The 12,138-nt window shown below is 33.6% G+C and overlaps 1 protein-coding gene and 1 pseudogene across 1 annotated transcript in view; both read right to left on the bottom strand.

The window, feature by feature from the left end:
- Positions 1–11,525, bottom strand: part of LOC127803104 (S-adenosylmethionine synthase 1-like) — a 72,051-nt gene extending 60,526 nt beyond the window's left edge. Inside the window, exon 1 of the mRNA XM_052339141.1 lies at positions 11,406–11,525. The gene's annotated coding sequence lies outside the window, so the exon portion shown is untranslated. The remainder of the gene's footprint in view (positions 1–11,405) is intronic.
- LOC127803095 (S-adenosylmethionine synthase 3-like) lies at positions 8,328–11,408 on the bottom strand (annotated as a pseudogene).
- Positions 11,526–12,138: the final 613 nt, after the last annotated feature.

Consider the following 12,138-nt stretch of genomic DNA (forward strand, 5'->3'; position numbering starts at 1 on the left):
TAGGCTGTTTTGAGTTAGGCATAGGTTAACGGGGCCTAGTTGGTTCATGGGCTAGTCCAATGTGTTCAGGGTCAGGTCTGGCCAGTTGTGGTAGCCTTGGGTCTGTCCAAATCTTAGGTGACTTTAATCTTGTGTTTATTTGATTCTCATGTTATTTAATAATTTTGCTAGGTGACCTTGATGCACCCCAACCAAGAGGCGTTTGAAGGAATTCCAAATCTTCATAACACAGTAAATGGGTAAATTGTATTATAGTGGTAATTGTTGCATTCATATTTCTTGTTATTACGGTATTCTATATATACTATTCACAATTTCATTATTTAATTGGATATGAGAAATTGGAATCCATATTATCTTATCTACGCATATTGACACTTGTGGTTGATTGCATTTTTGTTCATGTGCACCACGTATACTTTTGGGCATGCGATAAGCCGCTATCATGTTCATGTTCGGGAATGTGATTGGCTGCTAACATGTTCATGATCGACGCGTGTGACTAGCCGCTAACATGTTCATGATCGGGTGTGCGATTGGCCACTATTATGTTATGTTCAGGCGTGTGATTGGCTGCCATCATGTTCATGTTCAAGCATGCGATTGGCCGCCAATATGGAAATGAGAATTATGGTTTTAACTTGATGTCCTAAACGTGTATGTTTATTTGTCATCTCATATATTGTTATGATTATTATTGGTCACGACATGACATGGTGATTATTTGTTGATGCATTGATTCTAAACATGCACGATGGATCACGTCTAGTGGATGTATCTGTTAGAACGGGAGGTGCTATGGCACACACCAAGAGGGGGGTGAATTGGATATTTTAAAAAATCTTAATAGGACTCGAAATCTTTTTAACCCAAATGAGGTTTTAGTAATTTAAAACATTAAACATATGAAATGACAAATATAAAGCTTAATGAATGTAAAAGCAGGAAGGATAAATGACACAAAGAATTTATAGTGGTTCAGCTTAAACCAAGCCTAATCCACTACCTTAGCTCCCACTAAGGATTTTGAATCAATTCACTAAAACCTCCTACTTACACAAGTAGGCCCTCTATCTACACAAGCTAGGAAATACAATCTCCTACTTAAACCAAGTATGCCCTTTAGCTACACAAGCTAGGAATTACAGCCCCTTGCTTCGACGAGCAAGTCCTCTAGCGCAAAACTAGAAAAATAAGAATGATACAAATGTAAAGAGAGAAGCTAAGAGTTAACACTTTTAGTTACAAGTTTTCTCACAATGAAACAAGGCTTAATAATAAATTTACAATGATAGAACAACGAAGCCTTGGAGAAAAAAAAATACAACAGTGAAAGCGCAAATATTATAAGCTTGAGTAAAAATGATTTGAACTCTTTAAATCAACTCGTTCTCATCCATTTTCCTTCTCTTGATCATCCATGACTTGTATTTATAAGCTTCCCAAGAGATTGAAGAGAAATGTAGCCGTTTGTAACCGTTGGAATTGAAAAACTAGCCGTTGGAAGCTTTCTATAAAAGATATAGTCGACAGAAGAAAATGCATAGTTAACTATTTTTACAAGTAAAACAAGACATAGTCGACAGACAAAAAGGCATAGTCAACTATCTTCTAACACAAATTTTTCATAGTCGACAGACACAAACATAGTCGACAGATGTAAAAATATGAAGAGGATTTTGAATTTTATGAACAAAAATAGTCGACAGATGAAAAGTCATAGTCGACTATCCTTACATGATAGTCGACAGATCCAAAAATAGTCGACATAAGCCTTAAATAGTCGACATATCAAATCAGCATAGTCGACTATCCTTATGCATAGTCGACTATCCTTAACAGCATAGTCGACTATTTTCAGGCATAGTCAACAAAATAAACCACATAGTCGACTATCCATTTGAAAAGATTTAAAACTTAACAACTCTTCATTTTGATTCGTTTGAAAGAAAGTTGAGATTATCAAAAATATATTTATTTTGAATCTAAACACACTCAACCACACTTCAACATTTCTCCTATATAAATTTTCACAACTTTGCTTCAAGGAGATTTAAAGATTGATTTTCTCATACATATAATCCATATAGTAGAGATTGATTTTCATATAGTCATTATCAAAACTATTTTATTACCAAGAGTAAAATATCAGTATCAACCTGAAGTTTCTTTTTTGATGATGGCTTACCTTTTGTCAAAACTTTCACGCTTGGTGGCATTAATGAAGTCGTAGCTAGATTGACTAATTCTCTCAACTTCTGTTTTAATACTATTTTACCTACTTTTGGTTCTAATTGAAACTTGTTATATACATTTTCCATCTCCGGATCAATAGTGAGTAGAGATGACACATCATTAGAAGCAGTCTACATCAAATATAACTTTGCCCAATAAGAGTGCACAACCGACAAAGGAATTGCTCGTCCCTATATCACGAACTCTGCAATTTCATGTGCACAAGGAAAACTGTGTGCTTTTAATCACACATCCACATGCAACCTTATCCACCCTAATTTTCTAAGCTAGTTGTGTTTGCTTTAGCACCATATTCATTGCATCTATGACTTGAAATTATATTGCACCAACGTTAAGCTCTTCTCAAAATACCCCTTGATCACTATATGTTGCAACTCAATAAGAGAGTTGATAATTATCCATGATGACTCAAAGAATACCTGTTAGTAGTAATATTGCCAAAATGTATTATTTTATTTGTTCACGTTGTAACAAATTTTTTCTTATAATTATTCAACCATGTCTTTCTCACATAATCAAGTTCGTCATCATATGCACGGTACTCAACTGTTAAGTCCTGAAGCCGACGTTTATACTCATTCTCAATCGAGGCAGACATAAAAAGATTCCAACTTAACATAAACTTCTCTCATATCTTATTTCTATCAAATAACTTCTTACAATTAACGAGCATATTTTTTGATATATGCTACCTACATAATAAGGTGGTCGTGGTTGGAAACACATTATGTATTACATTTATCAATGCTAATTCTCTGTCAGTGACAATTATGATGTTCTACCCTATGTTTAGTTTTGATGATGAAAAACAATATCGTGTTTTATCTCCAAGTCATGAGTCAAGTTTATGGTTTTCAACAAAAATCAATTTCAAGTGCTTTGTTAAAATGAAATCCAAATGATTTATATTCTTATACATGGAGATGTGAATAAACATGTATTATGATAAAATCTCCTAAAATGTTTTTTTGAATTAGCTTTGAAGTCGTTGGTCAACATAGAGCTAAAATTGTTCTAAGGCAAAAGACCAACTAGAAATTCAAATGAAAGGTTTTCAATTTAAGTTTTTCATATTTTGAAACATGCATGAAAGGTTTTGGCTTGAAACTTAATCGTATGAAAAATCCTTTAGTTCATGCATCATGTCTTGAAACTCGTTTTGATAACGTTTCAATATTTTTCTAAGTCTGGAAGCCTAACACCTTATAAGGAGACATATATGAAAATGTTTTCTTTTTAGAAAACTAACTCCCGATAATTCAATAACTAACATTCATTAGTGATAAAATGATTTTTAATGAATTTTTCAAGAAATGAAAAGTGTATATCTTGGAGGTGATAAAATTGCAAAATCCTAAGTTCCTACTAAAATCCAAATTCTACTTTTTTATTCTTATGGATTTTGATTTTTTAGATATTTTTATTGAATCCAAATGGGGGATACTTTCTTATTTACATTTATGTATTAAAGTAAATGGAAGGTAAAATATAAATTAAACAAAATGATGAGATTTACTTAAACTAAAGAAATGTAAATATGTGGTGATATTTTGTATTAATCAAATGTGTTTCTACATGTTATCTGTTAAGTTTTTAGTTTTTCCAAGAAGATAGTCGACTATGCTGTTTAGTGCTGTCGACTATGCATAAGGATAGTCGACTATGCTTGTTCAGTCTGTCGACTATATCTTGCATCTGTCGACTATTTTTGCATCTGTCGACTATTGTGAAATGATAGTCGACTATGCTATTTCATCTGTCGACTATGTTTGTTCATGAATTTCAAAATTTTCTTTGTAAATTTTGATCTGTCGACTATGCATATGTATCTGTCGACTATGGGATTTTTGTGTTATAAGATAGTCGACTATGCTTTTCTGTCTGTCAACTATGGCTAGTTTTATTTGATAAATAGTCGACTAACCTATTTGATCTATCGACTATGTGTTTCACAGAAACTTACAACGGCTAGTTTTTCAATCTCCAACGGCTAGTTTCTCATTCTCCAACGGTCACAAACGGCCTCATTTCTCTTCAATCTTGTGAGAAGCTTATATATACATATCAAGGAGATCAAGAGAAGGCTAATGGACGGGAACGAATTGAATTGAGCTTACATTTTATATTCATTTGTATTTACAGTGTTCTGTGCTTTCATTGTTATACTTTTCTCTCCAAGGCTTCGTTCTATTATTGTTAATACATTCATTTAAGCCTTGTTTAATCTTGAGAGACATTGTAACTAAGAGATTCATCTCTTAGATTCTCTCTCATTCTATATTTCTTATGCTTCCTAGCTTGTGTAGCTGGAGGGCCGATTTTGAGTGGGAGGTTTTGTATTTCCTAGCTAGGTGCTAGAGGGCTTGCTTGTATAAGCAAGAGGTTGTAATTCCTAGTCTTGGACTAGAGGACCTACTTGGTTTAAGTAGGGGGTTTTAGTAGATGGTTTGAAAAATCCTTAGTGAGGAGCTAAGGTAGTGGATTAGGCTTGGTTAAGCCGAACCACTATAAATCCTTGTGTTTTCTTATGCTTGTGTTCTTTGATATATTTATCTTTCCAAGCATTTCATTATTCCTCCTCGGTTCTCATATTTATCTTTGTTCATTTGTCATTTTTATGGTTTACGCTTTAAAACTCTAAAACCTCAATCTGTATCAAAAAGTTTTTTATTTTAAGTTCTATCATTTAAGTTTTTAAAATAACCAATTCACCCCCCTCTTGGTGTGTGCCATAGAACCTACTGTTCTAACAGATTACTCCTATAAATGCATTAGGTCTTATCAGCCTTTTTAATCTCTCCATTGCCCATATTCATGATCCATGAATGCAAATGCAACAAGAAAAGTTAGCTAAGTAGATGTCATACCAACGATTTCAAGCAGTTGATACCTGTACCTATTAGTTTTGTATATACAATCCATTATTAACATATGTGGAAAGACTTTTAATAACTTTATAGACATCGAATGAGTTCAAAATAAATTTGTAATACAATTTGTTGATCCATCGCTCTTATGTCACTCCACATAATTATATTCCCCTAATTTCTTTATCAACTATTGCATTTGTGATTGACCATATTGAGCCAACTTGTTTATATTAATTAAGTTTTGATGATTAACAAAAAGAGAATTTTTAATATACAAATTATAGTATTTTTTGTGATTAATAAAAAGAGTATTTTTCTTAAATATATTAATTATAATATCAAATTATTTTTTATTAATTTATAAAATATTTATTTCATAGTATATGTATTACCAAAAATATTAGTTTTTGTCAAAAATATTTTTAAATATTTTTTAGATTAATTTATAAAATATTTTCATAGCATATGCATTATCAAAAATATTATTTTCTATTAAAATTAATTTTTAAATATATTTTTAAAATCATTTTTTAAATATACTATATATAATATTTTTACAACATATGTATCTCAAAAAATAATTTAAAAACTAGGGCTTGGATTTGAACCCAAGACCTTTACTTAAACCAAACCTCTCCTTTGTCAATTTTGCCAATTAATCTACAAATACCTTTGATTATTTAAACGCACATATTAAATTGAAGTTATACTAAACTTTTTCTATTATAATGGTTAGATTTTTGACCATCGGAAAACTGACTAAAATACCTATAAATACCCCCCAAAATCATTTTTTGAGTATCTAAGTATTTCATTTGCATATCCAAAACACTCGAAAGTTTTTAAACGCTCTCAAGCATAGCATCCAAGCAATCCAAACTTCTCAAAATATTATTGCACATCCATCGAAGAGTCACAAAAGCAAGAGGAGAAAAGTTCTTCAAATCTTCTACGACAAATCCGAACTCCTCCATTTGATGTTACAAATTTATTTATTTATTTAAATATTATTATATTGTATAATTTGTTCTTAATTATTTATTTATGTCCAAGTGTGGACAAATTATTTGTAAACATTGAAATTATGATTGAAAATTGTATAGATTTTCTAAAACCATTAAAATCTAGGTGAATCTAGTTTCCAAGGTAAAGTAGGGTAAAAATCTTGGTGTAGTGGTTGTTTAGACCTGTTGTAATGTAGGTGTGTATCTAGTTTCCAATGTAAGGTAGTGTGAAAACCTTGGTAAAATTGATTTAGTGGAACCCCAGTGATGGTTAAACCTTAGGAGTGTGGATTAGATGTGTGTGAAAACATCGAACCACTATAAATTGTCTTGTGTCTCATTTTATTTATTTTTTATATATCTTATGGCTTACATTTATTATTAATCTCAAATATAATTTATTATATTTATCAAATATATAGTTTTCAATAAAATCATTAATAAAATAATATTTATTAAAATTGAGAAAAAAATTAATCACTCAATTCACTCACCTCTTGAGTGGCCATACCTTAAGGGACCAACAGACCACCTTTCTCATAAGTCTGTATCTATGGTGCGCATTATATATAGTTTTGATGGTAGTCACGTTATCCTCATCCTCTTTTTTATAGGTGATCAAAATATTTCTAAGTTTCACAAGATTCTTAGACATTGTTTTCAATATCTTTATCTTTCTTTGTAAGCCGCCTCGCGTATGAATGACCCTCAAGTTGAGCTACTAGTGCAGTCTACATACAACCTTCAACTTTCACTGCTTATTTATAAATTTCACGCCAAGTAACTCCAATGACCAACCATACTTTTTTGAACCTATGGATTTATGTTTTAATTCTCCTATTGCTTCTTCTCTATTTTTTTATGGTCTATACTTTTTACTCCGTTCACAAACAAGATGAACTCTAGGTTTCTTCCTGAGACCCCCATATTCTGAACTTTTTATTACAATAACAATTTCATTTTTTTTTCGAACTTTCATATCCCATCCAATAAGTTATTTTCTACTACAAAAAAACTAATAATAATAAAAAAGACTTAGATAAATTTTTCCTTGTTAAAATAATAATGTTAAAATGTTTAACAAGGATGTCTTATACCAGTAAACGGTTGAATACCATCAAATGAATACTCAAGTGCAAAAGCAATTTCATTCTCACAATTATCCTGATATAAAAAGAAAAACAAACCAATAATACAAAAATTAGAAAAGAATTATGGTAGGATTAGGGAATGGGGTTTAGACAAGGTTTGGGGAACTCAGACCCAAACCTTGGACTTTTACGAACCCTGCAAGTCCCCCGAAAGATACAAATCGTGTATTGCAACTCGCATACTTACTTGTCTATTAAACAATTTGTACTGTTGTTTTTTTGAGTAGTTATTATCTTCATCGTCAAACTCTGCCCATATCGTCAACATTTGAGTATAGTAATCATCTATGGCTCAACTTCGATGAATGAGTTACAGAGCTAGCTGCTATGGTAAGGAGAAAGTGGCTGAGCAATGATGGACATGAAAGAACAGGGAATGAGTTATAGAGCTGGCTGTTATGGTGAGGGAAAAGTGCCTCCGCAATGGTGGATGGTTGAGTATTGAAGAAAGGGTAAAAATGAGTTTTCATTTTAGGATATTTTAAAGCCTTTTGCTTTGACAAAAAAAATTATGAATTTACCCTCAAACAAAATACATATTTCCAATCTCTGCTCTTCGTTATCTTTCTACCTCTCTATCACTGCCGTCGCCATGCCTATCTCCACCTACCATCTCCAGCCTCCATCTCTGTCGTCCTTCATCTGCCTCTATCCCACTAGCCCATTGCCTCCATCTTCTCCTTCGTTGCTTCTATCACCATTTCCTCTCACTGTCGCCCTCATCACCTCCTCTGTTCACTGTGTATATATGTAAATAACATATATATATATTTAACGTATATATATTTAATATATATTAATGTATATTAAATTAATATATTTAATATTTTTATTAAAAATTAATATTTTTATAAATTTAATTTATATTATTTAACATGTCTATTTTTTATTTTTTGTCAAGTCCTAATAGATTATTAATTCTTTCAAACCAAACATATAACTGTTAATTGATAACTTAAAAACATATTTATCTAAACACGTTATTAAGTTAAATACTATTCAACTTTTAAGCTTTACACAACTTAAAAAATAAATAACTTAAAAACTACTAAAAAGGAGGGTAAGCCAAACACCCCGCCTAAACTTAATTCTACTATGATAATTAGTTATATAGCCATACAAAACTGATTTCGGCAGAGATGCACAAACACACTTACACAAACATCAGTGCTTCATTCTCCCTCTTCAAACATATATGAAACATAGCAACCCAAAACAAGATCGGGAGAGCATCAAAATAAAGAAAAAACTGCAGGCTTTAGGCATCATGCTTAAGGAGCTTAACATTTTCCCAGGTGAAATCTGGATCTTCACGGCCAAAATGGCCATAGGCAGCAGTCTTTTGGTACCGGAAATTGCCTCCCCTTTTAAGATCGAGATTGACCGCGATCATCCCCGGCCTGAAATCGAAGGTTTTCTTGACTTGATCTAGTAGATCCCTGTCTGAAACCTTCCCTGTTCCGTAAGAGTCCACAAAGACAGATAAAGGTTCTGGCACACCAATTGCATAAGAAACTTGCACTATACATCGCTTGGCAAGATTGGAAGCCACCACACTTTTTGCAACCTGCCTGGCAATATATGCACCACTACGGTGCACCTTGCTTGCATCCTTGCCGGAGAAGGCACCGCCACCATGTGCACCCCAACCACCGTAGGTGTCGACAATTATTTTTCTTCCCGAAAGCCCTGCATGTCTGCGAGGCCCGCCAATGACAAACTGCCCTGCTGGGTTGAGGAGGAAAATTGTCTTGTCGTCAAGGTACTTTGAGGGAATTACTGCCTTGATCACATGTTCCTTCAAGTCCTTGGAAATTTGTTCGTTCGTGACAGTGGAGTTGTGTTGGGTTGAAATGAGGACGGTCTGGACCCTGAGTGGGATCATGGTCCTCCCTCATTCCGATACTCCACAGTCACTTCAGTTCTGCCATCAGGCCAGAGCCAGGGGCATACCCGGTTCTTTCTCACCTCATCGAGCTTGGCTCCAAGTTTGGTGGCGAGGACATGAGTAAGAGGCATCAGCTCAGGGGTTTCATCGGTTGCATATCCAAACATATGGCCCTGGTCACCAGCTCCAATTTCCTCGGGTTTCTTGGTGAGGTGGCCATGGACACTCTGGGCAATGTCGGGACTTTGTTGTTCAACATTAACAAAAACCTTGCAATTATCAGCATCAAGGCCAACTTCAGGAGACACAAATCCAATGCCTCTACATGTATTGCGGACGATCTCCTCAAAATCCAGCTTTGCCTTGGTGCTGATCTCACCAAATACAACAACCATATTTGTTTTGACACAGATCTCACAATCAACTTTACTTTCAGGATCTTGCTCCAGGCAAGCATCCAGGATTGCATCAGATATTTGATCACAGAGCTTGTCAGGGTGGCCTTGGTTAACAGATTCAGAGGTGAAGAGAAAAGTATCCATCACTGTATCAGGACAAGAATATATCTATATATATCATCTCCATTGATATTTATTGTCTTCCTCTACATCAGAACAAACATCTTAATTTATTGTTTATGAAGATGGCATGAATTCAGAAGAAACCATAATATATCCCCTTGAGTTGGAGCAAAAAATATTTTTTCATTAAGATCATAATGTTCATTAGCTAGTTTTAATTAGTGCCGCTAGTTCTTATGTCTCAAGGTTCTAACCCTTATCTTTCTCATCATTTTCTGAACTATTTTCATTAACTAGAGCCACTAGATTCTATGTTCCAAGTTTAACTCGGAAGAACCCTTTCTTTACATTTTTCAAACTATGTAAATCTGCGATCAGAGCAAATCTCAGTCCTTTCTCTTACTGACAATTGAAAAACAACCTCTCACACATATAATCTTTGTTTCAGTTAATACTGATTTATCCATTTCAAAGATATATGAAATTCAGCAATTCATACAAAAAAGAAAGAGCCAATAACCTATTGTTCTAAATTAGCAAATAGATGTCATATCATAGAAGTACCAAAAGAAGAGAACAGAGTATGAATAAATTTCATTAAGGAGATAGGTCTTATAATTCTAAGCCTGACACTATAAAAGCAAAAAGGAATAAAAAATGAGAACTAAAAATGGAAAAGCTAATGCCTTTTTTAATAACCTTGCAAAATGCGTTGAGACTAGTTGATAATTTGAAAAGTGGAAAAAAGAACTAACAATCATATTTGTAGCCTCTACTTCATGCATTGAAGCAAGTTGTACATGGTTCCTCAAGGACACTCCTCTCAAAATAACCTAAGAAGGTGTAAACTTAATTTGTGATACCAAATACCTAAAATTATATGTGTGTCACCTTAAAAAGTTTCAAAATAGTTTGATGGGAAAAGCTAATGGATTAATAGGCAGCAGTAAATAGCCTGATTTTTTCAACAGTAGAAGTTACCAGTCCACCTTGCAGATCCTGATAAACTATCCAATTTCATCTCAAACAAATCATGCATTTCACTAATAAGTCAAAAATTCAAACAATCTGCAACTCCTTGTTCTTTTATTTGAAAAATTACTATTTGTTACCTGAACTCAGAATTCAACAGATAACTAGGTTGTCTGTGGGGATGTAAATGCGTCCCAATTAACCTCATTTAAAGTGAAAACAAGTACAAAAATAAAGTAGGTACAAGTCTCATTTGAAAATTTATTAAAACACACATGTAAATGGATTAATTGAGGCCCCATTTTTACATCCCTAGTCGTACTATGACTAGATGGGCTGTTCAACCAAAATAGATGGACTGTTCAAGAAGTTACTTGGTATTAATTTTGTTGTTCAACTGATTCTGGAAATGCCTAAGATCAGTTGTAAAATCCAAATGATTAAACACAACTGGATGGTCATACAAAGGCAGCAGGAGCAATAGCAGTTATAACAACTGCCAACCCCCAGGCTAGTGCTTGTAAGATGTGTTAAGAGAAAAAGACAACTATAGCATGCTTGACATTTGCATATTAAGGGGGCAAAAAAATGGTAAGAGAACTGTAAAAACAGCTACTCTGGCTCTATTGATCAGAAACAACAGGACAGTGAAAACTAGGGACCTCTTCCCAATTGTTTTCAGAAACCATATTCAATATTTGACACCATTGAAAAAACTGTGCCTGTGACGTAATATTACATACCGTGGATATAAAATGTGTCTGCAACACATAAGATTCAACATCATGGGGATAAAATCTGCCTGTGGCATAAAATTTTGGTGAAACTTTTGACCAATCATTTGTGAAGACAGCCCCAAAATGATCTGTGGTCAACAGATTTAAAAGCATCATAGTTACAAAATTGAAAAGGAAAAATCATTATACCTGTTAGCCACTTTTGTTTCTCAGTTAATCCAAGCTTGCAAAAAAAAAAAAAACCAAAAGAAAAACACTTTTGAAAAGAAAAAGAAAAAGAAGGCAATTTTATTGAAAACGCTTTAACCAGCAGTGAAACACCCCAGCAAAGTTCACTTTCCATATTTTTGGTATCACATAACAGTTCCAAAGTAGTCCATGAGTTTCTGGTAAATTCAGGCCCACAAAGCACTAAAATATGCTAAAACCATTTCATTTCACGGCTTTCACTTTTCATGTCTGAATTTTCAGAAAAAGAAAAACCCAAAACAAGCTTCCCTGATTCATACCCGAAAGAGGCCTAATAATAGATGCCAAGAGGAAGCGTCCTCTCAACTTAGCAGCATAAGAGTAGAAAACTAGAAATAGCTTGAACTGTTCAATTTTGAATAGACCAAAGTAGCAACACAGAAATGATAAGTTCGGGAAGGTCCAGATCATTCCCGAGACCTCGATTCATATCTAGTTTTCCACTCTCGAAATACAGAAAGAGCCATGAGTGTGTACCGTTCACTCAACT

Source organism: Diospyros lotus, chromosome 1 (assembly GCF_014633365.1).
Source record: "Diospyros lotus cultivar Yz01 chromosome 1, ASM1463336v1, whole genome shotgun sequence".
In the NCBI taxonomy this organism is placed as follows: domain Eukaryota; kingdom Viridiplantae; phylum Streptophyta; class Magnoliopsida; order Ericales; family Ebenaceae; genus Diospyros; species Diospyros lotus.